At 52.1% G+C, this 18302-nt stretch overlaps 1 protein-coding gene across 5 annotated transcripts in view; it reads right to left on the reverse strand.

Annotated features, from left to right (window-relative positions):
- Positions 1-18302, reverse strand: part of LPP (LIM domain containing preferred translocation partner in lipoma) — a 558558-nt gene that overhangs the window by 432986 nt on the left and 107270 nt on the right. For all 5 annotated transcript variants that reach the window (XM_075938236.2, XM_075938238.2, XM_075938235.2 and 2 more), the window contains exon 2: positions 13841-13941. The gene's annotated coding sequence lies outside the window, so the exon portion shown is untranslated. The remainder of the gene's footprint in view (positions 1-13840; positions 13942-18302) is intronic.

Below are 18302 nucleotides of genomic sequence, written 5' to 3' on the forward strand. Positions count from 1 at the left end.
CTGGACTCGATGACTCCTGAGGTCTCTTCCAGCCCTAGGATTCGATGATTCTATGACATACAGCTCTTTTCAACTAGCGAAGATCATTATCGTCACGCAGCGCTTCTATTTTTTACCACTTAAAACAATCCAAAGCCACTTTTGGGGCCTCTGTCTTTTTCCCTCCCACCTTTATCTGACTGGTGAACAGCCCTTGTGTGGTCTGGATCCAAGAAAGGCCAGTTTCTGCTTCATCAGCTTGGAAGGCACCATGTTTGGCAACCGTGATAACTCTCCCCAAATCCTCTCTCTGACAAAGGTATAGTATATTGCAAAGCCCTAGATACGCCGTCTGCTCCTGGAAAACGGCCATTAGCTTCAAACGAAACAACGGGAGGGATTGATGTTTGCATTAAAAATACCGTTAGCAGCAGTGCATGCTCATGAACATTAACCTTGGAGGTCATTAATCCTGCCTCGCAAAGCTAGCGGTCATCCGATTTCTCTCCTCCTCAGCCTGGCTTCAGGATCGTATCTTTGCCAAAGGCCTTGTGAAAGGTGCACTCCTAATGAAACCGCAGGCCTAACAGTCCGTCAGGGCTGTGGCAGGAAGTCGGACTTGTCGTGCCAGTTCAGAATGGTGGTCGTATCGCATATTAGTCTCCTCGCACAGCTCCATGGTCCAAATGGAGATCCGCTAACCTTGTGTCCTACTAAACAGAAGAGTCCCCCGGAGTCACTCAGGCCCTTAACTCAAATCAATTTTGGTTTTCTTCATTTAAATCATGGCTCTGGGGTGGGGCTGGGGAGGAGGGTCTGGATGCAGGCTGCCCTGGGGGGAGAGGACAAACCCAGCCCTCTCCCACCACGGCAACTTGGTGCCAGGTGAGAAACACTTGTCCGTGGCACAACTGGGGGAGAGATGCGTGTCCCCTGGCAGGGGACACACAGACACGCATACAAGCAGACACACAAACTGATAAACTCTCTGAACTATAAGAGACAAGCTGTCCCTTTCTCCACCCCTACCCCCTGCTAGCCCAATGGAGCTATCGCTGTCCTAGTCCCCATCTCCGGCCCCTTGCTGCCCCCCATGGTCATTCTGCAGTACAACTATCCCTCCTACCAGACCCTTCCCTTTTCATTTTATGAAAAACAATCGAATTCTGAGCATGTCCCATTCTCCTGGCACAACCAACCACTGACCTTGCTTAAGTTTGGTAAGACAATACTGGAGAGCTGGATTCAGTTCCTAACTCTGAAACAGTCTTTCTGCGTGACCTCAGGCAAGTCACTTGTTCTCCCCACGCCTCGGTTCCCCACCTCCCAAATGGGATAGCAGCACGTCCCTGTCTCACAGGAGTGCTCTGAGAAGCACACAGACGCCAGCGGTCACCGAACGTTCATTCAACGTTCATTCTCCACACAGGCTCCTCGGAAGACCGACGTGGAGGCTGGACCACGAGAAAGCGCCACCAAGTAGCTGAAAAGGCCTAAAAAGTGGCGCTGTCACTGCGAGGTGGTTGGGGAGTGCCCCAGGACCCGCTTTCAACCGTCTCCACCCATGCGTTGTCTCAGGCCTCCATGCACCAGTTGGAAAGGGCTCCTCCAACCACACCAGGCCGCGGTAGGCACTGAGCTAGGCACAGCCACTGGACAGTCACACTAGGGCCTCTTTACGGACTCCTCCCAGGCGCCCTGCCTCTCAGGCAGCCCAGGGTACAAGGTTGACACCTGAAGGCAGGGAGCCGTTTTCCTGGGCCAGCCAACCCAGCCACCGGTGTGTGTGGAGCAGTGGGAGGCAAAGAATTCAGTCTCCCTCCAGAAAGGCCAAGGCAGTGCACTGGAGGATCATCGATGGGGAGGACAGACGTGCGAAAGGGGCAGCTTCCCCTGGGGCCCGGTGATTTAAAAGGGCCCGGAGCTCGCGGTGGCTGTGGCAGCCGGAGCCCTGGGCCAGAGGCCTGCGCGGCGCAGGCCAGACGGCACTCAACGACTGGCTGAGGGAGGCTGGGCCGCGCCGTGCCCAGAGGCTCCGACAATTCTGTATTGGAATTCAGCCAGGCCCGAGTCCCGTCCGTTCTCAAAGGAACCTGGCACCTTTTACGCTGCAGCTGAATTACTGCACGGCCCAGGACACGCGGCTGCCAAGCACCTCCAGCCCTCCACCCAACGGCCTCTGAACGTCCCTCCTCTTTGAGGGCCACACTTCCTGGCTCTGAAACAGTCTTTCTGTGTCACCTTGGGCAAGTCACTTGCTCTCGCCACGCCTCAGTTCCCCACCGATCAAAGCGGATAACAGCCCGTCCCTATCTCACAGGACCTGCTTTCATTTTCTCCCTTTCCTCCTCCTTCTCACCCCACCCTCCCTCTCAATCGCCTTTTCCCAGCGTCCTCCCTGGCTCCTCACTCCCAGCTTCAAACCTCCGCCCAGGCATTTCTCCTGGCAGTGCCCTCTGGCCTCCTACCAATCTCTCTCCTGGAAAGTCCCTTTCAGCAAGGTGCCCTCTCACACTTTCCTCTCCAGCAGTCTGCCCACGCCCTCCCTCACCAGGGCTGCCTCTAGCTTGGACTGCAACCTTTTCAGACCAGGACCTGGTCCTCCTCTGTTGTGAAATTTACAGGGCTGGGGAAGTGATAAACAACATCAGCCTTCCGAGCCAGCCCTGCATGTTCTGCCATTCTTAGGCCCACGTCGTGTTTGCTTTCTCTCTGCAGCATGCTAAGCTGGAGCGGGATACCCGCAAGACTATTTCTCCTTCTCTCTTATCTCCTGGCTGCAAGACTATTTCTTAAGTTTATCTGCAAAGAGGAGGTGGACGGACTATACCAATATTGCTAACCCACAACCTCAAACCTTGAGCCATGCACCAGCCTGTGTGGGCAGGACACGTACCCACGGCTACAGCTGTGGCCAGAAAAGACTGAACTGGGTTATTTTTTAACCTCTGCCTCCAGCCCCATTTCCACTCCGTTTCCATTAAGATTTGGGGATAGCGAATGAACAAGACCAGATTCTCAGTCAGTGTAAGTCAGGGTAGCACCACCAAAATCCACATGTTCCCTATAAGCTGTGCATTTGTGCGGCTGCTCAAGAGAGATTCTAATGCCGCCCAGCTGATTAGCAGAACACCCCCCGCTGGGTTTGTGTTTCTCCCTGGTGGTGCACACTTGCACATGCCTCCATGCACATAACAAAATTTATTCTGCACGTTTGAAAAAATCCACAGATGGCTGGAAAAGACTGGCGGGAACATGGATTTCCACCATCTGAGAATCTGGCCCGCAAATCTTAATCTCTGAAACCTGACACTGGGTTTTTGGGTCTGCGACGGAATGAGAAGGCGAGAACAAGGCTCTGTGTACGACCCTAGCCCCAGGGTGAATACCAGAGCCAAACTCATGCAATAAAACCATGTGCCTGGAGCCAACTGCACATTGGAAGATGGATATCTAATCCCCCCGTCAGCACTGAGCTGATGGAACTAACTAGCTGGCTGCTTTGGTGCCGACAGATGCCAAATGATGAAGCGGTCCCTCCTCTCCCCCTCCCCACACACACACACAGGTTTAGCGTCCCTTGGCAGCAGGAGATATTTAGCCAGCAAGCTAAGGAGGGCAAGAGTGCTCACAAGACAGCTGATAATCAGCTGATTCCTTATCATAAAAGACGATGCTCCAGGGTTTAGTGATATGCATCCAGCAACTCCCTACTCGGTGGTGGGCACCCCGTGGCCCATTGGGGTTCTGTGTGTGGCCTATGAGACATTTTATTTACCGTTGCCCACGTGCAGGATTACAAGAGCCCACCGCTTACTGTCCGCGAAGGTGTTTTCCTCCCAGGATTACTCAAGTGACACCCACGCAAAGCCAGGGCATGGGAAGGGAGGGGTGTGTTGATGGCACACAACGTTGAGAGAGCCGGGTGCTCCCTCTGCAGACGATCACAGCGCCGCTACGGTTCTGTCGGTACCCCCGCCAGTTCTGAGTACGCCGACGCAGCGCGCAAAGCTACCCTAACCCGAGAGACCGTCTTGGTTACCACGACCTTGTGGCCCACTCCGGTGAAGGAGGCCCCTCTTGCGACCCCCTCACTAGCCTCGACTGTCCATCACTGCCCTACTCTCTGGCCTTCTTCTGACCCAGTTCTTCGGGTCTAAGCCCCTGCCCACCTTTGCAACCGGGCTCCAGGCTACAAGAACTCCCAACAACTCATGAAACCCCTTCACAGAGCCATCCTGGACTAGCACCAAAGCCGGCCCCTTGTGTCTCTTCCTGCAGCTTCCACAGCCACACTGAAATGTCTCCTTTGCAGCGCCTGCCACCGGGAGCCGCCTTCCCTAACCCCGTTCCGGGCTCTGCCGATTCACGGATTGGAACCCGGGTCTCCCGCTTCTGCGAGAGCCCCGACCACTGGCTATTTCAGGGGCTGTTGAAGGACTCCAACGTGGCCCTGAACAACCTTCCCGACAACGGTTTCCTCCCAACCGATCCGAGTCGGACGCCGCTTTGTTGGGGCAATCGATGTTTTCCCATCAACAGGTGGTTGAAAAAACTCTCCGCGCCTCTCGTCCCTTTCTTGCTTCTCCACACAGAATGAACTGATCCCGCACACAGTTTGTATGCCAGCCGCTGTGTACTACAACATAGTGTATGAACAGACTCTCCCCCCGCCGCTATCTAGCCTCTTCGGGCAAGCAGTAAAAGCCTCAGGTCACAGCCAGACTGTCCGCCAAGAAAGAATACAGCCGAGTGCACAATCTTCTGGGACTCGGCAGCTCTCTTTGGCACGGCGGCCGCAATCAGAGGAGGTGGTAATTGCAGGCCCCCCTGATTAGCAGGAAACTAGAAAATCAATGCAGGGCACTTGGGAGACAAAGCAATCATCCCGAAAACAAAGCACACAACACCAACAGCCGCCTCCCTTCTTCCCAAGTGCTCCTCCCTACACGGCCGCGTTGAGCGCAGGAGGAATGGTGACGCACCGGCCTTCGAAAAGGAATCTGCAGATTCTCCCATCATCTGGACAGCCAGAGTCTTGGCCTGTGTCTCTTGGTGCCATTTGACCAGCCTAATGTCGGGGGGGGTTAATCTTGGAGGGAAGAGACGGAGTAAGGATGGGGTCAGGGGGAAAGGGCAGGAGCAGGAGGTAGAGCTTCGGGGGTCCACTTACCTGCCATTAAAAAAGCAGCAACCTGAGCCCTCACATTTCCACTACACCGTGTCCACATTCAATCAGACGCAGCTGCACTGCTACCTGCCTTGTAGCAATGCAGATGCCACTGAGTGGGGGCGGGGCCACGTTTAGGCTGCTGCGGCCCACATCGGTGAAGGAGGGCCACTTATGTGCCCCACCCACTATTCGTGGTTGCCCCTCTTTGATCTAGGGTCTATCCCTGGCTCTGACACAGACTCACTGTGTAACCTCAGGCACATCACTTAACCACTCTATTTTTTTAATGTTCATGGGTATAGCGGGGCTGATAAATATTCCTGTCGTGGCGTGGGAAGGTGCCCTACAGTGGAGGATGGAATAAGGCAGCCTCCCTAGAAAACTTGGGAGAAGAATTAGAGTTCCTCTATGACAGCTTTATGGAGGAAGAATTCCTGCTCCATCTCCAGGCACCTTAACAAGCTGTTCTGGGGACTCCACAACTCCCTCGTTGTGTAGGCACGTTGGCCGCCTCAGATCCTACCCGACTGCCTTAACCTCCACATGAAAAACAAGAAGGACTAGTTACCACAAATGCTTCCCTACCACAACACATGTTGCGCACGCGCATGGATTTGAAACACACTGCCCTGAACACACAATATTGATTCAACAAGAACAGCAGACAAATAATCACACGTTGCCCTGCCACGGAACCAGCTCCCAGTGGCAACACATGGACAGCCTCTAAGGGTAGGTCTACAACAGGCAAAACAAAAACAAAAACACACAACCCTGCAGCAGGAAGTCGCTGAGCCTGGATCACCGGACACAGCCGCTCAATGCAGGGCTAAAAATAGCCATGGAGACGTTTGGGCTCTCAGCCATGCAGACATTTCGCCCCTCCCCTCGCTGGGTTTCAGAGCTCAGCGCCAGCCTGATTTCAAGCAGCAACACGGCTATTTGTACTCCACCCGGACGTGGAGATTTGCTGCCATGTACACCGTTCCCTGTAAGCTGGGTGCGTGTGCGGCCACTCCGGAGAGATTCCAAGGCCACCCAGCTGATTAGCCGAGCACTCACAAGCTACGTTTGTGTTTCTCCCTGGTGGTGCATGTTCACACGTGCCTTGGTGCATCTAACAAAATTTATTCTGCACATGGGTGGAAAAATCCACACGTGGATGGAAAAGATTAGAAAGCACATTGGCCATGCGTCTCCTTTGCTGTGTAGACATATCCTCATAGTAGAGGGTCTCGCTAATAATGCCTTTGGACGAGGAACTCAAAGCGCTGTAGGAGAGACGTTATGAACCCCATTTTAAAGACGGGGAAATGAGGCACAGCACGTAAGCAGTCTGGAACTCTGAGCCCTCAGAAAACTAACAACGCATGGCGGAGCTGCAGGGCCTCGGGCCATTAGGGACTTGCCCAAAAATCACACAATTACGTCAGCTCAACACCAGAACCACAACCCAAAACACCCAGGCTATGTCTACACTGGCAGCTTCTTGCGCAAGAAAACGTCCACACTGCCATGTGGGAGATGTGCTTTTGCGCAAGAGCATCCATGGCAGTGTGGACGCTGTCTTGCACAAGAAAGCGCTCATGGCCATTATAGCCATAGGGCTTTCTTGCGCACGAAATCCCTGCTTAGCATCCACACTGCCCTCCTGCGCAAGAGCTCCTGCACAAGAGGGCTTACACCTGTTAAAAAAGAGCATAGCTCTTCCGCAAGGAGCCCTCTCTTACCACGCCGTACCGTAAATTTCCTTGCGCAAGAGCAGGCGGGCAGTGTGGACGCTCTGCGGATTCTTGCGCAAGAAGCCGCCAGTGTAGACACAGCCCCTTTGTTAGTGTGACAACTATTCACTCTCTGGACTAGAGTACCCGGGCACAGCGCAGGATCCACCGCGCTAGGCGCTGTACAAACACAGAACGGAAACCATTAGCTATAGTGTCACGTTTAGACAATACAAGAATGTTACGATACTTTTTAATAGCACTTATCACTCCACTGTCCTGATCAGCACACTATTTATACCGGATTACATGCTGAAAACCCGCACCCTTCATTATACACTGCGTTAGCACAGAACAGAAGTGCTTTTAGAGGCTTGCTTGCTCAGCACTGAATGCTCTAGCTGGCCTGTGACTGATGCCCAGTAAAGTATATATAGGCCTCAATTGGAGTATTGTGTCCAGTTCTGAGCACCACATTTCAGGAAAGATGTGGAGAAATTGGAGAGGGAAGAACAACAGAAATGATTAAAGATCTAGAACACCTTTGAGAGAAGCCAGGAAGAACTGGGGCTTGTTTAGTTTGGAAAAGAGAAAGCTGAGAGGGGACACCATAGCACCTTTCAAGTCCCTAAGAGAGTGTTACAAGGAGGGAGAAAAACTGTTCTCCTTGGCCTCTGAGGACTGGACAAGAAGCAATGGGCTTAAACTGCAGCAAGGGAGGTTTAGGTTGGACATTAGGAAAAACTTCCCAACTGTCAGGGTGGGGAAACACTGGAATAAATTGCCTAGGGGGGGTTGTGGAATCTCCATCTCTGGAGATATTGAAGAGCAGGTTGGATCGACACCTGTCAGGGATGTTCTAGACCATGGGTTCCCAAACTGGGGGACGTGCCCTCCTGGGGGGGGGGTGAAGAAATTCCAGGGGGGGCGCGAGGCAACCCAGCCTCCCCACCAGCAAGTTTTGCTGCCCTGTTCAGTTCCTTTTTTGCTCAACAAGTTTTGCTGCTATTTGGGGGGGAAGGAGGGCGCGTGAGGGTTTTTGAAAAATCAAAAAGGGGGAGTGATGCCAAAAAGTTTGGGAACCACTGGTCTAGACGATGCTTGGTCCTGCCGGGAGGGCAGGGGACTGGACTCGATGAGCTCGCGAGGTCCCTTCCCGTTCTAGTGTTCTGTGAGTCTGTGGCTCCATGACACACAGTTCTGGGATGTGTGAGTTACTCTGCAGCATTGCCATGCGTGTCATTGTGTCCTGGGCAAGATTTCCCAGCTGAAGAGAGGAGAAAAAAATGGCACGACACTAAAATGCGGCTCTTTCCAGCAGCAGAGCTTTGGGGCTTGGATTTTCAAAAGGGACACGCGATTCAGGAGGCTTCCTTTTTGCGGCGTCCCACTTGGGACACCTGACGTCAGCCTCGACATTTTCGGACAATCATCAGCCCTCAAGAGGCGTGTCTCTACAGAGCAGCAATGTGCCCCAGAGGGGGGTGACGTCCGAAACGCACCAATGTGCGGCACACTAATTGCCTCCTGAGAAAAGCACCCGCCTGCCTATTAGTAGAGTGCTGCAGCAAAGCCTCAAGTCACTGGGTCTTTCGAAACGCTTGGTCTTTTGTTGTTAGCAAGTCACTTTGCTGGTAAAAATACCACCTTACGCTGCCCCGCAGATGCACAATAGTCTTGTGGCTCCACTTCAGCACTGAGGGGCAGTGGCCGTGGACCCCCTGGCTGTCCTCTGGCGCAGTGGGGCATCACATCCCTGACTTCCCGACTCCTCCGCCATGAATCACTTGATCCTTGTCCAGTCCTGGCTCTTCCCCCTCCCTCCCAGAGCTGGAATGTCGTGAATCAACTGTTTGCGGCATTCCGGCTCTGGGAGGGAGGGGGAGGAGCTGGGACAGAGCGTGAATCAGGTGATTCACGGCTCCTCCAAAAGTGCGGGGAGGGAGGCGGAGGAGTAGGGGAGTGCAGGGGTCCGGAGCCCCAGTGCACACGTGGGAGAAGGGGCAGCCAGGGGCACCACGGGGCTACAGATGGAACGCCAGCAAGCCATGGGCTGCTGCAACCCACGTAGCTGAAGGAAGGCCACTCATGCGGCCCACCCACTATTCATGGTTGCCCATCCCTGATCTAGGGTCTATTCCTGGCTCTGACACAGACTCCCTATGTGACCTCAGGCATATCACTTAATCACACCATCTGCAACGTTCATTGGTACATTAGGGCTGATAAATACATTCCTGTCTTTTAGAGGTGTGGCAAGCTTGTGAGATTTGTAAATTCCGCCCAGGTGGAAAGCATCGTGTTAGTACATAATTTGAGACTGCTGATGGACAGCTTCGCCGCTGGTACCACACACAATTCCTCCCATTTTAACTGGCGCGCCTACACATTTCCCATGAAATCGCCTTTTACTAACGACGATCCCACTGACTATGAGTTGGTCCTGGTCGTCAGAGTTGTTAGAAAAGAATAATCTTTTCTGGTTTTCATTTCAAAGATTATAACCAATTCTTTTTTTTTTTTTTAAATTGTCCACACGGACAAGAGATTTATCTGAAGAACAACAACTCTACGGACAGCTCTGCTGGTCTGTGGGATATCGGAGGGAAGACTGAAAGAACTGGGCTTGTTTAGTTTGGAAAGGGGACATGAGAGCAGCTTTCAAATAGCTAAAAGGGTGTTATGAGGAAGAGAGAGAAAAATTGTTCTCTTTGGCCTCTGAGAACAGGACAAGAAGCAAGGGCTTAAACTGTAGCAAGGGAGGTTTAGGTTGGACAGTAGGAAAAAGTTCCTACCTGCCAGGGTGGTTAAACACTGGAATAAATTGACCAGGGAGGTTGTGAAAACTCCATCTCTGGAGATATTTAAGAGCAGGTTGGACAGACACCTGTCAGGGAGGATCTAGATGGTGATTGGTCCTGCCGTGAGGGCAGGGGACCAGACTTGATGACCTCTCAGGGTCCCTTCCAGTTCTAGCGTGACATGGTTCTAACAGAGCAACCTCGCTGAGTCTTATCCCAAAACACCAACACTTGGCTCCCAGGAACAGACTCTATTGGAGAGATGAAGGCAGACAGCCGACTCTCCAGCTGCTAGCCACGTCTTCCCCCAAAGAACCAGCATCACAAAGCCAACACCAATGCAGCATTTCTTCAAAGACTACACTGGCTAAGAAAAAAAGACAAAGCATCATCACTACCTGGTAATTCCTGCCATAACAAGATGTTATTGGGATCACCCCATATACTGAGGACAAGCATCAGTGGTATTAAATACTCGCTGATTTCAGTTTGCCTTGAGTAATCACCGTATTAGTTTTCAGCAGGGTGTAATTTTACCAGTAAATAATACTAGATAGGGAATAGCACTTTTCAGTCTAAGATTGCAAAACTCCTGGATCAGAAGGAGCTTAACAGATGGGAGCGGATTGAGTCATGGGAATCAGGACACTGGTGTTTGATTTCCAAATTTCCCATCCTGTCCTGGCTATGTCACAACCATCAGACTCCACAGGTGTACATCCAGGAGCTGACTGGCTGAACTCAATAATTGTCAGACAGGCTGACATCTTCAGTTACAGAAGTGCGAGGCAGAACTAGAAATGCACAATACAAGACGGTAACCCCGCCCCCCATCCTCTGCTAGTTGATAGATTCTCCATCCCTTTCATATCGTAACGCACCCCTCGCCTGGGTAGCTGGGGGGTTTCCCCCTCACCTCAACAAGGTCTGTTTTGAAGAGACCCCAGTCAGCATAACTTAGTGCATCTGTATTCTGCCTGAAGCATCCAAGTTATTACTGTGCAGGGTAAACAACAGAAACGCCCTGAATTGAGCACAGGACGTGGCTGTGAGTCCCCGGCGGCTGTTCTAGTACCACTCCGCCAGGCTGCAGCCTGGAGCCCAAGCATGGGGTACAAGCCAATTCCTTCCACTCCACAGAAGACAAACATAAGAACATCTTGCCAATTTTCGTGCCAATTTTCTTCCACAATTGGATCTGAGGAAGTGGGTCTGGCCCACGAAAGCTCATCACCTAATAAACCATCTTGTTAGTCTTTAAAGTGCTGCATAGTTCTGTCTTTTGTTTTATAAGAACATCAGAACGGCCACACTGGGTCAGACCAAAGGTCTATCTAGCCCAGTGTCCTGTCTGCCCACAGTGGCCAATGCCAGATGCCTCAGAGGGAGGGATGCAACCAGTAATCCTCACATAATCCCTCTCCTGTAACCCATTTCCAGACAAACAGAGGCTGGGGACACCATTCCTACCAATCCTGACTAATAGCCATTGATGGACCTAACCTCCATGAATCTGTCTAGCTAAATCTGAAACCTCCATGAATCTCTCCAGCTCTTTTTTGAACCCTGTTAAAAGTCCTAGTCTTCACCACATCCTCTGGCAAGGAGTTCCACAGGTTGACTGTGTGACGAATGAAGAAAAACTTCCTTTCGTTTGTTTTAAACCTGCTGCCTATTCATTTCATTTGGTGACCCCTAGTTCTTATATTGTGGGAATAAGTAAATCACTTCTCCTTATTCACTTTTTCAACACCAGCCAGCCAGGCTGACTGGGCCCCGCCCCTTTTGGGGGTGCAGAGCTGGACCTCCCCATGCTTTAGTCACTGTGGGCACCGGGACGTTGGCCTCACATGTGGAAAGCCTGTTTATATAAACCAGGGGTCTCCAAACTGCGGCCCGCGAGGCCCTCTCATCCGGCCCGTGGAGACATTTTTGTCTGGCCCCGCCTTCTTCCGCGTGCCGGTGTGACGAGGCGACCCCCGCCCGTCCCTGGGGCGCCGCCGAACGGGCCCTTCTTGCCGCGGGGGGGGGGCCCTGTCAGGGGTGTGCGGCGTGTACTCACGCCGCGCCGGGGCAGGAGAAGCGGGCCGCTCCGCTGACAAGCGGCCGCGCGGGCGGCAAACGGCACAGGGGGCGGAGGTTAGCACGGGCGGCGTTCCCCCGCCCAGACTGACAGGGCAGCCGGCCAATCAGGGGGCAGGATGGGCGGTGGTGGTAACGCCCGCCCGACGACGTGCGGGGGAACGTGAACCCCGGCGGGAACTTTAAAAAGGTGACCCCTTCCGCCCGGGGGGGGGGAAGGAGTGAGCGGTGGCAAGCAGGAGGGGAGGACAGCGTGCAGAGGAAGGGGAGAGCAGGGGGAAAAGCCCCCCCCCCCCTTCCGGGAGAAACGGATTCGCAGGCGAATATTCTGAAGAGGAAACATTAAAAGCAACAATCTCTCTACCATAAGTGGATATATTTGCACACTATATTCAGGTAAGTTGATGTTAGGGACAACAAATCTAAAGCCAGAAATGTCTGCTATTTTGGCATCCAGGAAACAATTTCACCATTCACACTAATACAGGTGTTCATGTGTAGTGTATCAATGTGTTATTAAATAATAACTGAATAAAATAATATTAAATAAATAATTAAAAACAACATCCATGTTTTGATTGTTTTTTATTTGGACCTCAAGTGTGTAGTCGGCCCCCGAACTGCTGTTTGATAGTTAATGCGGCCCTCGGGCTGAAAAGTTTGGAGACCCCTGATATAAAGGCATATAGTAAAGGAAGGACAGTCTTTTGGTTAAGGTTTTGGACTGCGATTGAGGAGCTGTACACCCTTTGGGATAATGACTGGCATAGCATGTGGCACAATGGGGCACTCATTTCAGCTGAGGCCTGGAAGAGCTACATTGAAAATCAACGCCGGTTTCCATGCGACCGAGACTGGCCAACTCCAAATGCACTCCAAGTCTGCAAGACTGTGTCCAGCAAGTCCTTTGGCTTGCTTACCCGTGACTTCAATTCATACCATGCTCTTGACACAAGCGAAGAGAGATGCCCGTTCGAGGCCAAGAACGATCAAGTCACTTGCACAACTGAGTTAGTGCCAATGCAAACACTTCCCTTAATTATAAATAAATGGGGGGGGGATAATGATTTTTTAAATCTACATTCTATCGCTATGCTGTCAAATGGATCGTGAAAACAGACCCAAGCTGATCTAGACATTACTAACTGAAAAGACAATATAGATACCAATAACTCCAACCAATGACTTAAAGCTCATTGCATTTACACCCCTCCCCAATGACCTTTTTCTCCATGAGAAGCACAGGACTCGCTAGCAGTCAACCCGTCCAGAATCCCCGTTAAAACCCTCCCCCTCTCGTCTCTGGACAGAAAGAAATTTCACTGCACATGCCGCAGATCAGTGAATGCAAATGACAATCGGACTCCAGGGACAAATTCCAAACTCTTGGGCATGGCTTTAATCGCCACAAATAAAACAGGAAACAGAAAGCGCCATGGTTTTTTTAGTGTTAACTTTCTTGATGGACTGCAGTTTCCTTTCAGGAAAAGGAGGGTTGGGTGAATATTAGACAGCTGCTGTATCCGACAGATTCTATACTCGTACTAAAACGCGAACGAACAGGAAAAATTATGCGCTGAAAACTTGGGAGGGAAAAAAAACCCCAGCTTGTTAAAATGGTTAAACTTTTCCCTGCCGCACAACGACATGGAGTTAAATATTAACTTTTGCAGCAAATATACCTGCCGGTTATATTGATCCCATTAATACACACAGTTGGGTATGAGACCAAACTGGCATATAAGCTGTGGTTTCCCTTCAGAATGCTACTCAAGGCGTATACTTATTTCACTCGACTGTCCTTCTGCATTAACCAAAGGACGGAGGTGGAGCCTGCAAAACGGATTGTTTCATCTACCGCAAAGCATTAGGCCCTCAGGTAATGACAGAGCATAGGTCTGATTTTGAGTTGGATCCGCCAGGTAATTCTCACTGCTACGGGAGGTCTCTTTCTGCTTGACTGGGGTGCAACAGACCAGGTTAGAGGACATAACGTGCGTCACATTCACCCCCCCCCCCCGCAACAATCCATCTGACTAAACCAAAAACCAACTCCCTTGCTTCTGAAATACCCCTGTACTTACGAGAGAGCAAACGATCTCCTTCGCTCAGACGCTCTCCACCAAGGCAGATGGCATGAGGATCGAGACCCGGAGCGAGAGAGCTGCACACGGACGACAACAGGCTTCCAAAACAAGGAGAAAAGGGAAAAAAAATACTTACTACAGGAATTCAAACCCTGCTTCCACCAAACCCTGAGTCACCTCCCCTCCCCTTCCAATAGCCCAGTGCGATGGGTAAACATTTCCAAATATGGAGATCAAGACTCCAAAGGATGACAATCAAATCACCCTTCTCTCCCTTGGACGACTTGCCCATCTTGAGACAGAACCCTGCCCGGCGTGTGAATTATTAACTCCGTGGGATGCACTAACACTGCAGTCCTGGCTCTATACCTGGGAAGCTCCCAGCTCCAAGTGCGGGGATTTAATTCCCTTTGCAACAGCGCACTAGGGAGAAAGCAACCACCCAACACGGAACCGGTCTGAGACCCCAGGAGAACCACCCTCCCTCAATGCATTGTTACGCCACCTCATGCTGACCCTGTCGGTACCTGCACCCGCAGCCTTTTTGCTGGCAGACGGCTACCCTCGTTATTGGCTTTTGCTAGTGCCACGCCTCCTCCCCGGAAGAGACTGGATCAGCAAAAGGTGCATTGCACCGTGGGTAGGCAGCCCGGTGTCTCCCACACCACCGCTGCCTGCAGTGCCTTGCGGGACATTGCTGCTCGGCATTATGGGATAGCAATACCCTTCTCTGGGAATTGTGGGAGTCAAGTCCCCATAGCTTGCAGGAGGCCAGACAGACCTTTGGTAAGTGCACAAAACTATCTACAGGACAAGTTCTCTGGCACTTTAATAGCCGGAAAAGTCAGTTAACCGGCATCTGTCGGAGATGCCAATACAATTTCTCCTTCAGTTAACCGGACAAAATTCCGATAGCCATGCGGCCTCGTTAGGCGACATTTCCCAGCACTTGCGGGAGTCCAGTCTGTAAACTTGCAGCAGTAAAGTTTGCTCGTGTTGTGCTTTTGCGTATAAAATCACTCCTGGACAGGATCTAACCCATCCTGCCACTGTGGCTAGCGTACAGTGAAAAATTCACAAGCCAGTGGCGTAAAGCTCGAAAAACCAGCACGTCTGATGAACCAGCAACCCCCGTTCCCTAGGAATACAAAGCGTGTACGGTCTGTGACTTCATGGTGACTGGCTACATTCAGCCCCCGTGCTGAGATTTCCATGCACAGGCAGGGCCCCTCACAGCAACCAGAGCATCCTCAGAAGCACACATCTCAGGCCAAAGCATCTGTGTTAGGGATGTACCAGTGGAGTCGATTAACTGATTAACAGATAAGCAAAAGCTTATCGGTTAATGCTACAGACTGCCCGCATTCTCCTCCTCCCCCCGGCCCCTCACTCCCGCCAGTAAATTTGTTAGCAGGCTGGTCAGCAGCCTGGCTCAGTTGCGGCTCACGCCACGTCCGGGAGCTCAGCCCCACCTCGGACAGAGGCTGCTGCCATCCTGCGCTGCTGCCTCTGTATCGGAGGCAGCAACACGGAGCAACAGGCAGCTGGTCTGTGAGGGGAGCTGCTTTTGAAACTGGCTCCCCTCCCGGAGCAGCTCCCGCCTGGCACCCTGTGCAGCTGCCTCGGATGCATCATTAATTAGGGGCCACTTTTGCGCACGAGGCTTTTGCACAAAAAGGAGCTGTGTAAACGGCTCCTTTTTACAAAAACCCCCCTCTTGCGCAAGAGCCGTTCTTCCTGAAAAAATGCGGAAGAACGGCTCTTGCGCACAAGGGGGGTTTTGCGCAAAAAGGAACCGTCTACACAGCTCCTTTTTGCGCAAAAGCCTCGTGCGCAAAAGTGGTCCCCAATGAATTATGCAAATGAAGCGTGGCAAGCATCCGTGCTTCCTTTGCATAAATTTTGCGCAAGAGAGGTGCAGCACAGACGTAGCCCAAGTGTTGTAAGGCTGTACACCATAAAGATAGTGAACTAAGACACTGAGGCAAAGGGGACCAAAGAAATACCGGAGATGAGATCGCAACAGGCATCCAGGCTACAATATTTCTGATGTCCAGGTGATGGAGAACCCTTGCTGGAGAGAAACTAGAGCTCTTTTCCGTTCGGCTGAGTATCAGGGATCGTTTAACACCATTCCCACTGCACAAAAAGCTTGCTGGGGCAGAACGCCGACACTAAAAAGAGGTACACGCGATGGGCAGCTGAGGCCTGGAAGTGCCACGCACCAAGGGAGCAGCGAGGAGGGTGTTAGAGACGCTGACGCACTGGCACAATGACCCCCTGTGGAGCAGGATTCAGGGCACACACCGGCTGGGAACCCCAGGAAAAGGACCAGTAACATTTAACGAGCAACAAGTGCCACTCCTCTGCCTGCATCTGCCAGGAGGGGAAACATCGGCTGCAAGAAACCGCTCGCTGCCCCTGCCAACCACAAGAGGAACGCAGGAGTCGCGGCTAAGCAAGAGACCCCCAGAGGAACGCAAACTGTTAACACTCCTGTCTGATTTACACCGGGGCTGGCAGAGATTGATTTACGGCTACTTGGCCTGCCACATGGGCCGAATGGATACATGACCGTACAGGGACGACTTGGCCTCGACACCGGGGAGCTCAAAAAAACAAGCTGAGAGCAGGAGATCGAACCCAACCTGGTCAAGCGAGTGATCCCGGCTGTCTTGGGACGGGCCACCTTCCGGCAAGTTTAAGCGATGCCAATTAGACAGGGATAATATGCTAATCCCCCGCCCTCGCTCCCCCATGGCTGTGTAGCAGTGGAACCGGAGTGTAACCTACAAAGTGTTGCATTACACGCCGGCAGGTCCGTCCTCTTCTCAGGACAGGAGCGTATTAGAGACCAAAACGCCTTGTAGGAATTACTCGCCAGCCACACACTGCGAAGCAGCGCCAAGGACCCTACTTGCCCGGCTCCAGTTTTACCAAACTCGTTGGGTTCCTATTTAGCACGTCAGCTCTTCTGTCTTCACATCAGGCCTCTTAGCAGCAAGGCCAGTGACCAGTCAAACATACAGTTTACCGGTTAACATTTTAAAGGAGATTTTACATGCCTGTTCCAGAGCATACATATGCACAGGCACACAAATGTTTTACACATGCACGCACAGATTACATAATACACTCGCACACATGCAGGTAAACTTTCCATCACACACATAACTGTGTCCTGCACGTTGCTGGTTCATCTATTTCCACGAGGGAGGTAACTGTTAAACGATGAACTAATAAGAGGATGTTTATTGGTTAACGCTGCCGGCTACACGCAAACCCCTCTTCCCCCTGTGGCTCTGCACGGAAAAGAGCTTCAGAGCCGGCACACTGGCTCAGTCCCGGCTCCCGGCAGCTACCCCAACTGCGGCTCTGCATGTAAAATATTTTGGGAGCCTGCTTGACTGTGCGCTGTTCCTCAAGCTCCTTTCAATGCAGAGCCACAGCAGTTGCTCACGTAACCAACAAACATTTTTGTCGGCTACACGGTTACCGGATTACACGGTTACCGGATTACATGCTTCCTAACATCCCTAAGACCCACAATGCTACATTTTATTTGATCTACTAGGTATCTGAGAGTTTCTCTGTCAGTTCAAGAACTCCCAACCAGAAAGAGCTAGGCCCACCAAATTCAGTACGTAGCTTCCTCTTATTGTAACGTAAAGCCAAGTCAGGGGATGGTTGTGCCAGGACAATGAGCTATGCCTGGAATGGGATTGGGTCTCATAAACCACACAGAAGAGAGACAGAATCGCCAGGCAAGTGAAATGATTGCCCCAGCCGCAAGGCGTCCTTCAGGGAGCGCCGGAGAAGCAATCCCTCCCCCGCTTCATATGGCGACATTGCCGGCTGTTCCTCTTTGTCAGGGAGCGAGGGGCAAGTGCCCAGTTTCCTGCTGAACCTGCCCCAACCGGGGGACATGCTCCCCTCCCCAGGCTGTACCCACTAGAGATGCAGCAGCCATGGAGAGGGGCTTTTCACCAGGCCCCCAGCTGCCGTGGCGAGAGAGGGCTGGGGTTGTCCTCTCTCCCCGGGGCAGCCTGCATCCTGAACCCCTCCTCCCCAGCCCCAGCCCAGAGCAGTGATCCAAGTGAAGCCTGGACAGTTTCATTTTATTTTCCAAAAAACAAATATGAATTGAGTAAAGGGCCTGAGGAACACCGGGTCAATCGAGTGTATTTCTATGAAACCCTCCGCCCCGCTCACCTAGGTACACCCACTTCAGCACCTCTCACATTCTGCCCAGCCCTGGGTTCTGAAGAGTAACAACTTTTCAGAGGTGTTGGGCACCAGGGTCACCGAGCACCACGGCTGAAAGTTAACGCCTGGGTCTTAAACCTTCCGTGAGCCTCCCCTCGCCGTTCCGGGACTGACTCCTCCTGAGAAATCACAAACAAGGGGAGCGAATGGGAAGTCTTGCGGAGAGACCGGCCCAGCGTTGCCCGTGTTCTAC

This window comes from Pelodiscus sinensis, chromosome 10, assembly GCF_052426305.1.
Source record: "Pelodiscus sinensis isolate ZL-2025 chromosome 10, ASM5242630v1, whole genome shotgun sequence".
Lineage (NCBI taxonomy): Eukaryota > Metazoa > Chordata > Testudines > Trionychidae > Pelodiscus > Pelodiscus sinensis.